The sequence below is a fragment of the Polypterus senegalus genome, chromosome 1 (assembly GCF_016835505.1).
Source record: "Polypterus senegalus isolate Bchr_013 chromosome 1, ASM1683550v1, whole genome shotgun sequence".
Classification (NCBI taxonomy): domain Eukaryota; kingdom Metazoa; phylum Chordata; class Cladistia; order Polypteriformes; family Polypteridae; genus Polypterus; species Polypterus senegalus.
The window spans coordinates 209403755-209421428 of NC_053154.1; the positions used below are offsets into that span (position 1 = coordinate 209403755).

The 17674-nt window shown below is 41.9% G+C and overlaps 1 protein-coding gene across 3 annotated transcripts in view; it reads left to right on the top strand.

The window, feature by feature from the left end:
• si:dkey-191g9.7 overlaps positions 1 to 17674 on the top strand; it is a 68099-nt gene that overhangs the window by 15441 nt on the left and 34984 nt on the right. Inside the window, exon 2 of one of the 3 annotated variants that reach the window (XM_039767931.1) lies at positions 6411 to 6636. The exons of the other annotated variants lie outside the window; for them this stretch is intronic. The gene's annotated coding sequence lies outside the window, so the exon portion shown is untranslated. The remainder of the gene's footprint in view (positions 1 to 6410; positions 6637 to 17674) is intronic. 3 annotated transcript variants of the gene reach the window in all.

Below are 17674 nucleotides of genomic sequence, written 5' to 3' on the forward strand. Positions count from 1 at the left end.
GCTTTTTTATTTTATTGTTATCATTTTAATTTATACAGTACCTTCCATACATACAAATGCAAGTTCAAATGCATCCCATAGAAGGTAAAAATGAATATATCTAGTAATAAAACACACATGATTAAAAATATAAAATCAAGCATAGTATAAAACAACATTGCAGGGCATGCCTTGGCCTGTCTTTGGACAGTGGGAGTAAACTGGAGAAAACTGACGCAGACATGAGGAGAACATGCAAACTCCACACAAGGAGGACCCAGGACTTGAACCCTGGTCCCCTTAACTGCAAGATTGCAAACTCTGCACATACAGGGCCAACACACATCTTTCAAATATCAGAGGAAACCCCTGGGGAAAAACCACACAGCTGGCGACCCTGTTGGGATTTCACCAAAGCATTCTGGGACTGTGTCACCATGCCATTCACAAATAATAGCAATTAGCTTTTTTTATATTAATTTTAAACTGGAAGGATGCAGGAAAACTGTACAAATCAAGAGATGGACTTCAAAGTTATTGTTGCTTGCAGTGCAGTAAAGCACTAGCAAACCACTGACTACTTGAATCTAAAGGTGTACTACAGCTACCGTCACTGTCTTAAATGGATTCTGGATTGCTCTTGCAGCTGAAAGACAATCCCATCATATGTGAGTAGTGCAGGGGTTTAGCATGTGATATGCTGCATCTCAGATGCACTAACCCACTCTGCTAGCAAGTACTCCATTTATGTCAAGCAGCCCTGCTAGACTCAGTGGAGGTGGAACACTTTCTCTTCCTCTTACTCCACTGTTTAAACAAAATCACCCCTTTGTGCTGCTCAGGGATGAATGAGGCGGATTTTCACACCTCCTCTCTCATAAAGCAATGGAACATAATACACGCTGGATGGACTGCTTTGATTTGCAGGTCACTGGAGAGCAGGAATGTTTTACAGTGCAGGGAGCACAGCTAATACATTCAGCACAATAGCGAAGTACAAAGACAATGCAATCACACAAAACAAATTAACAGCCCCAAGAGAGAATGCAACACTTCCGCACAACATGCTCCCAGATAAAAAAAAAGGAAAGGCCATGCAGTCATGAGAACGGACAGTGCAATCCAAAAATGCAGCACAGCAAAGAGTTAGTACAGCACAATAAATACACATTGTGGTGGACGGCCGGGGCTCTTTCCCACCTGGGATGCCTGTATAATGGAAGGGCTACAGGAGAGAGTGTGCATTATCTCTCGATGGGCACTAGAGGACTGCCCTCCCCACCCCATAGTTGCTGCAGGGCATGCTGGGAGTTGGAGTTTCCTACAGCCCTGTTTGGTTCTGTGGGTGTAACAAGGGGGTGCTGCAGTGCCCTAATATGTTGGGCGTCTGCCAAACCTGGGAGTACTAAAAAGAAATCGCATAAAAGAAGTCAGCAGCCACTACTGCAGGAGCCAGAGTTGGGAGGAGGTGGACAAAGCTTGCTGGAGGAGTAGTGGAGGCGAAGAGAGAAAGAGAAAAGAGACAAAAGAAAGTACCTTATTCATTGCTGTGCAGGTGGGAAACGAGAGAAAGCATTTTCCACAACAAAAAATAAAAAAAAGCGTGTGCTGCACTTGTGTCCTGTGTCTGCTTGTGTCGGGTTTGGGTGGCAGAGGTGCCCTCCACAGGCCACAACATACAAGATTTTGAAAGAGCCATTTACATAGATAATGCAGTAGAATTAAAGCATTAAAGACATAAAGGCTTGTTGAGAATAACTGCAAGGACACTCAGAACACGGCAAAACAAATATGGCAACATGCAGCGTTTTTTTTTTTTTTTGTTAGCAAGTCCAATGTAGTAATACACTACAGATACAAATGGTGGCAACAATACAATTGTACAACCAACAGGAAAGCAAATTCCACAGAATCAAGCAACTCATTAATTGGAATAGCTGTGATAATACTATCACACAATTATAAACTTTTATTTTGTTTTTTGTTAATCCATGATTGTATATTTATTAGTTATTACATCTTTTCCGCTTGCGGCAATCAACTTTTGTTACCTGTCCTGCCACACTTGCTGAACAAACAGGCCCTAGCTTAATGTTATTTGATTATGTTTACCTCTTTTGTAAGTCGCTTTGGATAAAAGCGTCTGCCAAGCAAATAAATGTAAATGTAAATGAACTGAAAAAAAATCCTACAAAAAAATTAATACAATACATACAAGCATAAACAGCAAACACTGTAATATTCTAAAAAGAAGCATAGGGTACAGTCACACTGGACATACTGAAAGCTGCAGTGACTACATGAATAACTGCACAAAGTGCATCTTGTTTAATGAATATGAGTATGCAGCACAACTCCTGGTCCTGTCTTAGGTCCTGTCATATGTACACTGCAACTGTTTGCTTGCATGTGTCACCAAGCCATTGCAGTTGATTCAAAATGCAGAGGCACGTCTGGTGTTCAATCAGCTGAGGCAGGCATATGTTATTCCACTTTTCAGATCACTACGTTGGCTCCCTGTAGCAGCATATATTCAGTTCAAATCCTTCATGCTTACCTATAGAGTAGTCACTGGATTAGCACCTATATACATGGAGACACTTCTGAGGTCCTATGCTCCCTCTCTCCCACTCAGGTCAGCTGGTGAACATCATCTGGTGATCCCAACTCTACGTGGTATTAAACCTCAGTTCAGATTCTTCATGTGTGTAGCTTTCAGCCGATTGTATGAGCTGGAATTTTGACTCTCTCAATGTTTTTAAGAAGTGTTTGAAGACTCTTGGAATTTCTGTGCCACTGATTTTAGTTGTTAGGTTTTTTATTATCTAGGAATTGTAGCAATGAGGCACATTACCTGCATTGTGAGGGAGCGTCAGTTATGGCATTATGGCTTTGTGGCGCGATTCCCAGAGGGTGATCCATCTCGTAGGATCCTCATTGTTGGGGACCCGAGTGGCTGGACCAGGTAACACATGGCTGTGGCAGATAGAGGGTCATTTCAGAGGATGGAACTGGATCGTGTGTCTGCCTGGGGGGTTGCCAACCGGGATCCCGAGTTGTTTCGTCATGTGGTGGATGCAGCAATGCACTGCACCAGTGCATGCTCCCCAACTTGACTTGACTTGACTTGACTTGAATTGTAGCTGCCTTGTACTTCTGTTCTGAGCTCTTTACTTGTGATGATCAATTTTGTACCTTTGTCTTGTAACAGTCCCCCAGACTGATGTTTACTTGATTATGTTGACTTGTCATGTAAATTGCTTTGCATGAAAGCATCTGCTAAGCAAGTTAATGTAAAAACAATGTAAATGATGGCTCGCCCTTTACAGTAGAAAGCTGTATAGTAGTATGTAGTGGACATGGAAGAGCTGCTTTCCATGACATTGTTGTGTTGCTTACCTATATGCATCAAAGTTGCATTTTGTACAGTATGAATGCTGCATGCATGTATGCATGCGCAAAAGGCAAATAATTTACTGATCACAACAGGTTTGTAATAAATCACGTGGCCAGCAGCATTACCCTCCCTTCAAGGATCACCGGTTTCAGGTGTCTTTTCTGTGTGCATTCATAGTGTAAGCTACATTACATTTTAGGCAAATACTTCATATATGTTTTTGCTCATTTTACCATAGATGGAGGGTGGCACGGTGGCGCAGTGGTAGCGCTGCTGCCTCGCAGTAAGGAGACCTGGTTTTGCTTCCCGGGTCCTCCCTGCTTGGAGTTTACATGTTCTCCCTGCATCTGCATCGGTTTCCTTTGGGTGCTCTGGTTTCCTGCCACAGTCCAAATATATGCAGGTTAGGTGCATTGGCGATCCTAAATTGTCCCTAGTGTGTGCTTAGTGTGTGTGTGTGTGACCTGCGGTGAGCTGGCACCCTACCAGGGGATTTGTTCCTGCCTTGCACCCTGTGTGAGCTGGGATTGGCTCCAGCAGACCCCCGTGACCCTGTGTTAGGATGTAGCGGATTGGAAGATGACTGACTGACTGACCGCAGATGGAGATACTTTTGTAAATATAAGAAAATGCTAGTGTGGACAGAGATCCTTTTCATTAAAAAATGCCATTTTAAAGTGAAAATGTAGTACTATAGTCTCACAGCACAAATACAATACAGTATATAAAAACAGCAGGTAATAACACAAATAGCAGACACAACAATCAATCAGCAGTGATGGAATACGTTAGCAAAAAAAAACAACAACATAACAGTCCAGAGAACAACAACACAAGGAAACAATCAGTCATTTTCCAACCCACTTCGGCTTGAACAGGGTCTTGGGGGGTGCTGAAGCCTAACCCACCTAGAATAGGGTTCAAGGCATGAACAACCCCTGGACAGGACACCAGTCCATCGCAGGAAAAATACCCACACACCATCCACACACTAGGGCCAATTTAATGTCGCCAATCCGCCTAACCCACATGTCTTTGGAGTGTAGGAGTAAATCGGAGCACCCTGAGCAAACCCATATGGACACGGGGAGTAGATGCAAACTCCACACAGAAAGGACCCAGGACACAAACCCAGCAACCCTACCAGTGTGCCACCATACCACCCATGAGGAAGCAATCATACACAATACAACAACAACATTTATTTCTATAGCACATTTTCATACAAAGAAGTAGCTCAGAGTGCTTTACATAATGAAGAAAAATAAAAGACAAAATAAGAAATTAAAATAAGGCAACATTAGTTAACATAGAAAAAGAGTAAGGTCCGATGGCCAAGGAGGACAGAAAAAACAAAAAAAACTACAGACGGCTGGAGAAAAAAATAAAATCTGCAGGGGTTCCAGGCCACGAGACCGCCCAGTCCCCTCTGGGCATTCTCCCTAACATAAATGAAATAGTCCTCTTTGGATTTAGGGTTCTCAAGGATGCTCTTGATGATGAGGGTCATGCAGACGTCTGGCTCTTAATCCATCACTGTTGGAACATCACGGTGCTTTGAGTAGATGCCACCACCAAAAAGACACCGGAAAAAGAAACAAAAGAGAGAGTAGGGGTTAGTACAGATTTTAGTACCACCATGAATAGTTATTATAATAAATTGGATATACAGAGTATCAGGATTAAATTACAGTGAGGTTATGAGAAGGCCATGTCAAAATAATATGTTTTTAGCAGTGTTTTAAAGTGCTCTACTGTATTAGCCTGGTGAATTCCTATTGGCAGGCTATTCCAGATTTTAGGTGCATAACAGCAGAAGGCCGCTTCACCTCTTCACAAATAACAAAACATAAAAGAATCGTGCAGCAAACGATGACTGAAGCAACAGCTAATTTGGTGGAAATTCAACATTGTTACACAGCAAATGGTGACTGAAGAAACCACAAATTTACCAAATACAACACAATCACATTTTGAAAAGGTAACAATACATTCGCATAACATATTGATAACTGCAAAATGATATCATCTCTCAGTCTGGGCAACACTAATAGCAGCGGCGACGTAATTCCAAGACATACCAAGAAGAACCATAAAGATGCAAATACACAACATTTGATTAAAAATCAAAAGGTAGTGTGATCACAGTTACGCACGGATCCAAAGGGAAATAGCAGAACAGAATCTAGGAGGAAACTAGCAAAAACTGAAACCTAGACTTTTGGAAGCAGAAAATGAGCTGAGCACAGCATCATAAGAGGTGCTTACTTATAAAATAAACACAATAATAAATTGAATAAAAATTAATATACAAAAAAAGGAAGAATGTACATTACAAATTGGTGCATTTGTAAGACACACAAATGACACAAGCACACAGCATATCACAACTAACACGATAACACAAACTGCAAGACAGATGTTTATAGGCCCTTATCCTATAAATCGGCATGGGTTGAATGGACAAAAAGAAAATCACGGCAGCATAAGCAGAACATGCACTTTACACATATTGTGCACGATGCCTGAGGTACACAGCATATTAACAAGCTCTAAAATGTGTGTGAATTTTTATAGCCCTGCAGGTGTACAGAATATAACTGAATGTTTTATATTGACACAAATAAAAGACAGCTACTTCTGCACAACATACAACAGTTCAAAGAAGCAACAGTCTTTTCCCATGGTGCTTTCCCGCTGTAGCAATAATGGTAAAGCAGTACCCAAGAGCTGAGTTGGACAGTGGAAAGCCGTAGCGAAGGTTCCCAAGGATTCACACGCACACACAGGAGCACAAACACACAGGGCCCAAGCCCATATCAGCCGGGTGCTCTGACAGCCATGTTCACCAGAGAAAAACAGCGCTCTCCAAAGCTGTCTGTCAGCCAGTGAGCATTACTGTTACCATGGCAGCCTGCGTGGAGCTAGAGGGAGAGAAAGAGTGAGAGAGAGGGCAGGAGGATCGCTTGGAAATGAATCATTACTCCTGAATGTATTTATTTGTAAATGGGATTTTTTTTTTCTAATCTGCAAGTGAGGATGGAGTGAAGGCAGCAGGCTGTGAGCTGCTTACCGACTCATTCCCTCCCCCTTCGAGCCTGAGCAGGGATTTAAAGATAATCTGCTGGCGGCTCCATCTTTGCTCACTGCCAGAGGAGGAGGGTCACCTGTGGACAGCCTCTGGCACCCGACGTCCTGGGCGTGTGTGAACTTTTCAGAGACAGGACAGAGAAGAGGCCAGACAGTAGCACTCACACAAGGTAAGCATAGCTTAAACTGAGGAGTTACATAGGGGATAGTGGGGATGTGCTGGAGAACTGAGTCGGGGGGTCCGACTGTGCTCTCCAAGGCTGTCTCAGGGACAACCCGGGCAGGCCTGACATCTGGTTTCCAGCTATCAGTTTTTAAGTCGGATACTTTCCACCCCATGGGGTGACTTTACCACTTTTATTAGTAGGAGGTGTGAAAGCAGCTCTGGAAACTGAAAAGTCAGCCAGCACACTTTGGTGCCCTACATACTCTGTCTAAAAATGGAAAGGTGCTAATAAGATATAAAACTTCACCGCTGGGGTTTGTGGGAGGCTCTGAATCTTTCTGCATTTTTTAAAATGTCTTGTAGTAGACATTGAGCAGGTGGCCATCACATTAAATTGACTCAAGAAGTCATCTTCATCTTCTTCTTTGTCCATTCTGCCTGGCCCTCTGCAGAAGGATGGAAATAAAAAATAATAATAATGCAAAGGTAGTTTTTTTTATTGGGACAGCTGACAGCACCATCTTTACCTAAGCAAACTGATTGTTCGGACTATAGGCATGTACTTTTGAAATGCATAGCAGGAATGTGTCACAGCATTTATATCAATGCAACGCTCGAGACAGGAAGAGGAGAACGTCACCATGTGGAGACAGAGTGTTATGCTACCCGATTGAGAATTGACTCATGCTTTTATACTCTTTAGGATAATGGTGTCACTTTTTTAGGGGGGTTCTGATAGGCTGTATCATGATGCAAGAGAGTTCAATGGTGGTGATACAATCAGGAGATGAAAATTATAAGTGTAAGAGGCAAGTAGGAGTCAGGAGAACATGTGTTGACTGTCAGGAAACACAGTCCAAAGTCATGAAGTTGTTTTGAAAGTGACTTTAAGCTACCTCTCATACTAAGGAGGTGCCAAAAGACAAGATGAAGCAGAGAAGGGATGAAAGAGAAGATGTGAGAGAAGTCAAAAGTACCGATCATCAAAATGCAATAACACAGAAATGAAAATCAAAGTCGTAAGAGAGCAACCAAAAGAGCACTTTTATCATCTTGATTTCCCCTAACTGAACTGTAAAAGACATTTATTTTGATGTCTAAGTTAATCTAATACATGGATCAAGTCCCTGCCATGCTTTCATCTTAAATAGCGAGAGTGTACTGTAGTTATGCAGAATACTGATGTCTGATCACAAGACTACTGTGGCCATGCAAAACTAGTATTAACTAGTGGCGAACACAAGAAAAATCAGCAAGCTTGTGCCATTGTGATGTTGCCATCATAATGATAAAATAGTTTGAGGGATGCATAAACAATCCATTAATCTGCAGAAAGTAAAACAATATGAAACTGGCTGGCTTACCCCTTGACTTTGTTATTAATATCTACAAATCAAAACATGCCATCACAGCACCTAAACATATACCATATCATTTAGTTCCATTGAATAAAGTCTCACATACAGACCATCTCAATTCTAAACCTCATCCTTCATATTAGGCTGTTGGGAGCCTATCCCAGCAAGCGCCAGGCATAAGCCTTGGGTAGGGCACCAAACATTCACTGGGTGAACACCCACAACAATCCACCTAACCTACCTATCTTTTATAGGACACTGGAGCACATTGGGGGAACATGCAGGTAGCATCCAAGACTTAAACCCCCTTTTCCTTTTTGCAAGGTAACAACACTACCACTGCATCACCCATAGACAACAACAAGAACAACATTTATTTATATAGTACATTTTCATAAAAACAATTTTACTCAAAGTGCATAGACAGAACACTTATCTAGCTGAAACATGGGAGATTCTGAAACCAGACTGAGTTATTGCTTCTGATATCTCTGAGCCAATAGGCTTCCTTACTAGATGTCAACCACAGGGCAAAATGGAAAAAAGAAACTTGTAACAGACCTCAGAAAATATTTTACTTCAGAGAATCTATAAACAGAACAGTGTAGCATATAGGAAGTTAGAACAAATGTTCAAATTACCCATCATTTGCTTGTAGGCTGTATTGATAGGGGCTTTCAACAAACATATCAGAAAGGTTCTTCTCAGTTTGAACTTGCTGAGTTTGCCATGCTGTTTATGCTTATAATTATGGATAACGTTTAACCTCCTTTAGAAATTTTCACTGATTAATACACTCTGTTTAATTAGTGTGTTATACAAATAACATACAGTAATTGTTTCCTCGCAGTTAAGAGACTCGTGTTCGCTTCCCGGGTCCTACCTGTGTGTAATTTGGATGTTCTCCCTTTGTCTGCGTGGGTTTCCTCCGGCTACTCCGGTTTCCTCTCACAGTCCAAAGACATGCAGGTTAGGTGCATTGGCGATCCAAAATTGTCCCTAGTGTGTGCTTGGTGTGTGTGCCCTGTGGTGGGCTAGCGCCCTGCCCGGGGTTTGTTTCCTGCCTTGCACCCTGTGTTGGCTGGGATTGGCTCAAGAAGACCCCCGTGACCCTGTAGTTAGGATATAGTGGGTTTGATAATGGATGGATGGATACAGTAATTGTTTTTTAAACAAATGCAAAAGGGTATATATAGTAAAGTAGATAAAAAAAAATCATGGCCTTCTGTACATCACTTTTAAGACACCTTACATTTATCGATGTATCCAATGACTGAATCTACATAACCCAATCATCGTGTTACTGAGATCCATATAAGGCACAGACAGGAGCTAACTCTGGGTAAGGCACCAGTATGTTACAGACATTGTATGTATAAACACAGGCCTTATATGTTTGGATATATATGTATAAGATAAATATTAATTATACTGTTTAACGGAAAATGCTTGGATGCAGATTAAGGTTTGGAAAAAAATAACTGAAAGGAGAAAACATAACATATCTTTCTATAATCTGCTTAATCCAATTCATGCCTTTGGGGGCCTGGAGCCTCTCCTGTAAGTATTAGGTGCAATACAAGAGACAGCCTTGGACAGGGTGCTAGTCCATATTAGGGCCCACTCACAGTCCTTCACTTACTTAACCAGCACATCTTTTGGTATGTGGATGGCAGGGACACGCGGTCAGGGGAGGCAGGTGCACCTGTCATTATGAAAAGTAAAAAATCTAATAATGATCACATAAAATAAATTTGTCCACCAGTCTGTGCTATAAGTTTGTTTTCTGTATGATTCCAATAACTTTGATAATTTTAGAGTCAAAAATCCCTGAATTGGCACATTTCCTGTTCAAACACAGGGGTAAAACGCGAGGTGTGGCAGCGATGAGCCTCGCCTCACCTCGGACTGCACTCTCTCATACACTTGGCTGATGCATGCAGTTGGCGCGTGCTTGTTGCTGTCTCTCTGTATGTCGCCAATATGATGTTTGCAGACACGTTTATTATACACCCTGACTTTCCACAGTCTGGCTGATATCTATAATGATTGTGTGTGACATATTTAGTCTTGCTGATCGGACATTAAACCACAGTGAAAAGGCAAAGTGAGGCAGATTTGAGCCCAACAGGCGCTCGTTGCTGCTGTTCTTCTACACAGAGGCTCAAGGCGCCAATAAGTTAGGGATATCAGAAAGTCAAGTGCACTTCAGCAGCCTGTTTATTTAAATTTTTTGTTCTGGCTGACTGCCGAAATGGAAGATTAAGATTTTTAAAACTAAAGGAAAATAAGGTGAACTTTTACAAGAAAAGGACAGAGATTTTCGTGGAGAAGGATAGGCGCATGGACTTTATTTACAAAGAAAGGTAAGACAATAACAGTTTTAAATTTTATAAAAAATGGGATCAGACTAAGAAAAAAAACAATCCAATATTTAAAAATAAAATTTTGACCTTAAATAAAATATTCGTTTTCTTTCCAATATTTAAAAGCAAAATTTTGACCTTAAATAAAATATTTTTTTTTTCTTGTTATCCTTTTGTTGAACAGTCTGTATTAAAATTGATTAAAGCATCAGGATTAAAAGCTTTTAAAAACAACTAAATATTTCAATTAAGGTCAAATTTGAAATCCCTTTTTTGGTACACTACTCACTACTTTCATTTGTACTGAATGAGTATGAATTATGGAATTGCAACAGCAAATTTAGAACACATGGAGGGTGCAGAGCAAATGCGCTCTCTCCACTCTCTCTCGCCACTATAAATGTAACGTTTTTTCTTAGCCAAATACGTTCCTTACCTATGTGTGTGTAAAGAATGCTGATATGAAACATAACCAGTAGTCAAGATGCATGCTGCCAGCTGAACAGTGAATAAGCTTCTCTTTTGGGTTTATATATTTGTAAGTCTGACTCTGAAGGAGTCAGTGCCTCACCAGCCATGAACCTCACTGCATGTCACTGCTGGATGGAAAATTAAAATACCCAGAGGAAAATCCACACAAATACATTTAGAATGTGTAGGCTCTGCAAACACAACGTCAAATGCAGAATGGTGAATCTATGAGGTAATAGTGAGGCCCACTTCACCACACTGAAGCAAGGAAGCATTCTTTTAAAATACATTTTTTTAAATAGTACATTTTCACACATGAAAGTAGCTCAAAGGGCTGTAGTATAATAATAGCTAACCATAGTTATAAAAGAAAGTACAAACTAAAGAACAGTTATTTATAAAATGCTGAATTAAGCAGTAAAGAATTAAAATTTTCAGGCTTAATAACAAAACCTATGGTCAGATAGTTAGGGAGGACAGAAAAATAAAAATTCAAGTTGGCAGGACAAAATAAAACCCCCAGGGGTTTCAGTGCTAAAAGACCACCCAGCATCATCTGGGCATTCTACAGTCCATTAACAGGTGTGATGGACCCTGCTCCCTTACTTGGCCTTGAAGCCAAAATAAGGGATGGTCAAGAAGGATCCTGCATTCAACTCCCTCTGTGCCAAGAGATGGACATAGAGGAATGCTCTGGAGTAGGTGTGTTGGGTGGGGAAGCAATAGCAGGCCAGAAATAAGGGACAGTGGGAGACTGCCTGCTCTAGGTAGATTGTTCCCCTCTACATTGGGTGGCAGTATCCCTTCTGGTGGACCCTAGTATGGACACCCACAAGGCAGCATGGGAGTTGTGGTTCCATACGAGCTATTGGGAATTAACTGCTGAGTGACCAGGGTGGTTCCACCTGACTTGGAAGTACTTCCAGAAGCGAATGAATTAAGCATCAGAAGTACTCCCGGGTTAGGTCTTAAAAGAAAGAGTCCCCCACTTGGCCAGACAAGTTGGAGAAGAACAGCACTCATCTGGGAGGAGTAAAGGGTAAAAGAATAACAAAGGAAAATGAAAGGATGTTTTAGTGCTGGGCAATTGGAAAAGAAGCCTATGGATAGGTACAATTGTTAAATAAAAACATTAATTAGGAACTCGGATTTGTTTTGGGGGCTTGGGGCTCAGCAGGGTCCTGATAGGCCACACAGGATAATCTTGTGGAGCCTTCTTCTTCTTCCCAGCATCGCATGTGGCTGCAGTATGTGCTGGAAAAAAAAAGAAAGCACAAAAAGTAGTGATTAGGGACCAGTCCAGAAAACAACGGATATGTATCACACATTTATAAAAGCTTTTAAAATAAAGTACTCCAGGCACACTAGTATGTAGAGTCAAATGCCCAGCAAAGTACAAATGTACTGTGTATTGTATACCAAAGGCTTGATGACAAAAGAGAAAAGAAAAAGTGAATCATGGGAAAAGCCAGTCCCCTGTGAGTCCATAGTACTAGAATAAATTGATGGCCAATCTTTTCTTTTGTGCATGCTCCAAATACAGGTCTTCATAATTCTGAAAGGCTTTGATAAAGCAGAATCATTTGACTTAAATAGTGAATCACAAACATTACGTTGCTTATGGGTTGGACATGCAAGGAAGAATTTCCTCGTACTCTCATTTACTCAAGGTTCACGGTGGTGGAGAATAACTGTAACCACATTCAAAATGAAACCACAAAGAACTTCTTTATAGAATAGATTTTGGGAATCTGAAGCAAACTGTTTAGTTGTGTAGTTGAGGAAGAATCTCTGCCAATCTTTAAAAAGTATTTAAATGAGACATTGGAACAACTTAGCTATTAATTATCCAAATGAGTCTGAAAGACTAAATGACCCCCTCTCCATTTCCTGTCTTTTATATTATTGTAAAAGTACACTTGTAAGAACTGCTCCATCTGTTCTCCTGCAAGATGGAGAAGTCTAACAGCCAAAATGTAAAATTTCAATCCAGTAGACGGCTGGGAAAAAAAAAAAAAAATTTGAAGCCATTGTTATTTTAGTAGTGTGGAACGGGCCATGGACACAGACAGACGGACATTGTTTTGCACTCAACACACACGTTTATTTACACCACCACTATATACAATATTTACAAACTTTAGTGCACGTCCCAGTGCCTCCAGCACCGATCCCTCAAAAGTTTGGGCCTTTTACAGTCTTTTGTGCCTTTCTTCTGGTCGCCTCCAGTCCTCTCTCCAGCTCTGTCCTCTTCCACCCGACTTCCGCTCTCGAATGCACGTTTTCAGCGACTTCTTCCTTATGCTGTACGGGGAGGGCAACACTCATCTTCCCTGCCGTACTCCTCCGGCCAAAGGCTCCAGCGTCGCGCCATTCCTCCGCAGCCTGCGGCGTCATGGATGACGTGATCGCTGTCCCCCTCAGCTTCTCCAACTCCACGGAGAGAGCACGTAGCACCTGTAATAAAGGTGACTCTACGGGACAAAGGGACTCCTCCGGACGGCGCAGAGCCACCAGCGAGAACAGTGAGACAGGTGTCGGTGGGCTTACCTGTCCGTCAGCCGCACACGTCGTCTGCCTCCTGTGGGCCACTCCCTCTGACCCAATCGGGTCTCTCTCGGGCACGAGACGGACATTCCTTAGTCCCGCATCTATACAGTCATTGGCGGGCACACAAGACACATCGGCCAATACCATGCCTGTCAGCGGGTGGGACTTCCGCTCCATGACCATCTTTTCTCCCCTTCTCCAGGTGCGGTGGCATGCCTCCTGGCAGCCCTACCTGAAGAAAACAAGGTAAGTTCGACCCCAAAGGGCCGACTACTGCGGGGCAGGGTACTTACCTCCCCGATCCCGTCACTCCGAGGCGCCTGCCTCGGTGTGGCCTTCTGCGTTGCAATGCCGACCTGGCCGTCCTTTCTGACAGAGCGACTCTCGGAGCCCGCTGCACTCTGGCAATGCCCGTTTTCCTTCCTCCGCAAACATGGCCATTCTGTGGAGCGGTGGCGGTCCATGAGGAGAACCTCTCCCACGGGGTTGTGCACGCGCCGCTCCCACGGCAAGTGTGTGGGATCCGCTGCTGCACCGGGCCACCCACAGAACAATATTTTAAAGCAGGTCCCTGCCTTGTACCAGGCAGAGAATCCTGCCGGCTACGCCACTGTGGAACGGGCCCTGGACACAGACAGACGGACATCGTTTTGCACCCAACACACACGTTTATTTACACTACCACTATATACAATATTTACAAACTTTAGTGCACATCCCAGTGCCTCCAGCACCGATCCCCAAAAAGTCCGGGCCTTTCACAGTCTTTTGTGCCTTTCTTCTGGCCGCTCTCTCTCCAGCTCTGTTCTCTTCCACCCGACTTCTGCTCGAATGCAGGGAGGTGGCCCCTTTATCCCAACCCGGATGGGCTCCAGTTACTTCCGGCACTCCTCCATGGACACACCGCCGTGTGGCGAAGTGCGGCTGCGCCGAAGCCCCGGGTGTCCCCATTCTTCTTCCCACGGAAGTGCTGGGCTCCAGGGTTCTTCAGGCACCGGGGCACCACCTGGCGGTGGCCACAGGCCCCTACAGGATTGGGCTTCCAAGCCCCCTACCCGAGGCCACCAACAAAACCAGTGCGGTCGCCGCCTCGTGGTCAGGAGGAGGCACCAGCCCTCCTCCGGTCCCCTTGGGTGTCCCGGCTGGGCCCCAGCCCCAGCTGCATGTGACAGTAGTAATAGTATTAGCAGTAGGACTATCATGTGTACAGAGTGCAGCAAAATCCTTATACTGTATGAATGTCTGACCTGTATTACAACATGACAAGTGCCATGATTAAAAAGAATAAATTATTTATAATCATAATGATAACATTTGTTGTAAACAATTATGGATAATGTGCCACTAGGGGAAGTAGGTGATGTTAAAATGATGCATTTTTATCCATGTCTTATATAAAAAATTTGACAAAAACTGAGACAGAAGCTCTGGGCAGTCTCCAGGTCCTCCTTGTGCTCTCTTTTTTCATGGATTTCCTCCTAAAGAGGAATATGGGGACTTCAAATTGGCCCCACATACGTGACTGTAGCATTTGTGTATAAGAATGCCATGTGATGGACTAGCATGCAGTCCAGGGTTAGGTGTTACTTTTATTCAAGACTGTCAAGGCCCTTTAAACAATTTTAGATAATGATATAAATTTCGATCTAGCAATGCCTTCTAATTCTGTTCCACAAAATGACTTTCTTTTTCAAATGCATTTTCAGTTTCTTTAAAACTCATGCCTCCAGTTTCTTGATTAGTGTCATAGCCACTTATTTTGGATGATTTCATTCGCTTTCTCCCATTTTCTTGGTGACAATAACATTTTTAGGTTCATTTTACACCCTCTGCATGTTTCTTTTTAACTGTGTTTTGCATCCCTGTCTACCTTATTTGCATCATAATTCAAAAGTGGCTGTAAAACCAAACTTCACCCTATTGACTCAAAGTGTTTTGCATTCTGGTGTGTACAGTATTGTGGAAAGGCTCTGTTGTCTAATTCCCCAAAACATGACAAAACAAAAAGTAAAATAAAGGGTTATTGTACATTTCAAAGGCCCATATGTCCCACTGTACAGTATAAACTTTTCACTGCCTCATGTCATACAAAAATCTCAGATCAGCTGAAAATTTTCACATTTACTTTTTTGTTTTTAAAAAAGGGGTTTTTTGTTAAAAGATATAATCACATCACACAAGTCTTCTTTATACCCATATTGAGTCCTTCCCATTTTGCTTCTTTGAGGCTTACACTAAGCACTTAGCATTAAACTCCCCATACATTTCTTTTCACCAAATAGATAACACTGCTTTCTATTCCTACCATGTATGAGGTGAGACACAAAATAACCGGACTGGGCTTGGGGCTTACTGGAAAACCATCTGGAAGCTGGCTGGTGGTGAAACATAGAACTATATCCCCTCCTACAGGCCCTCTTAAAACGCCGACCGGCTAGGTATATCCTGTGAATAGCCCAGTCAGTATTTGCACAACAATTGCTACACAAGTTGCCGCGATAATGGGTGAAAAAATTGAACAGCCAATCAACATCAAATTTCTTGTGAATTTTCTCTTTTTCCGTAAAGCAGTTTATGATTGCCAAAAACATTCCTGTCCTCGATCATTCGCCTGATTTAGCTCCATGTGATTTTTATTTGTTCCCGAAAAAGTGACCTGAAAGGAACAAATTTTTTTTCAATGAATGAAGTGAAGACAAAAACGGCAAGCTTGTTGAAGAGCCTCAAGCAAGAAGACTTCTAACACTGTTTTAATCAATAGAAGATACGTATTGAATGGTGTAGAGATTAAGAGGGGGAGTATATAGAAGATGACAATGTTTTTACCAATCCGGTTATTTTTGTGTCTCACCTCGTATATGTTACTAACAGGTAGGTGCTTCACATGATGTACAATACACATCTCTGAGGAGAAGGAGTTCATTTTATTTTTTTTTATCTCTCTCGAGAAACATTCCTTTGAAAAATCTGTCAATTGCTATCACATTAGCAAATATTCTTGAAAAACAGGAATTCCAAATTAGGTTAGGTTTTCTAATGTAACAAAAAAATATCCAATTTTTACCAAAATTTTCATATACTGTATACTTGAAAGAGAGAAAAAAAGTGTAATGAGCTCAAAATAATATCAAACAGAAACAGAGAATCAAAGAGTGTAATTGCAGCAGTCAGTACTAATCTAGGTAATGCCTGTCAGGCTGCTATACACAAATAACTTATTAAATTCCCGGACCAGAAGCTGAAAGCTTTGAGATGTAGAAAATGTTGATCTACTCTTACAAGACTAGTGCTAATTTAGTTAGGTCAGCTCATTCTGATTCTCTAAAATAAAGCCTTATTAAGAATTGGTAGACTATTAATGGGCTTAAGGAGAAAAAAGAAACATTGCTGTGAAAGGGGAAATGCAGGCATAGCACAGAAATAGGAAGTTGATGTTAGGTTTCAACTTGTAGTTTTTGTGATTGTCAGCATACTGTTTACGTGTTCTCCCTTTACCTGCATGGATGTTTATAATAATACATTTTATTTATTTGTAGGCGCCTTTCTAAACACTCAAGGACACTGAACAATTGATAAAACACAGATTATAAACAAAACTAAAGTACAAAAATTAAAATCAAACAGAGCAATTGCAATCAAAGAGAAAAAGCAGTCTCAAACAAATGAGTTTTAAGTTTAGATTTAAAAAGTGAAAATGATTCAATATTTCTAAGCTCAGATGGTAGTGAGTTCCATAGTGGTAAGATGGACGAAGGGGACAGTCAAGTGCATGGAGGAAGAGGATCTAAGGGTACGGGAGGGAATTGCAACATGGAGGAGGTCAGACAGATATGGAGGGGCGGTTGTGGATAGCCTTAAAAGTTAACAGAAGAATTTTCAATTGAATACGGAACTTAACTGGAAGCCAGTGAAACTGCTGCAAGACGGGAGTGATATGGTGAATAGAGGGGGTTCTAGTAATGATGGGGGCAGCTGAATTCTGGACCAGTTGAAGCTTATAAAGAGATTTGTGAGAAAGACCAAAGAAGAGGGAATTGCAATAATTTAGACGAGAAGTGACAAGGCAATGAACAAGGATAGCAGTGGTGTGGGGTGTGAGGGAGGGGCGAATACGATTAATGTTACGCAAGTGGAAGATATTATTGATGCGGGACTAAAAGCATAAAGTACTATCAAGGATGACACCCAGACTCTTAACCTGTGGGGAAGGGGAGACAGAGGAATTATCAATAAAAATGATAATATATAAGGAGAAACCTCAGGTAGGTTTCTTGTCTATAAATATTACACAAGACCA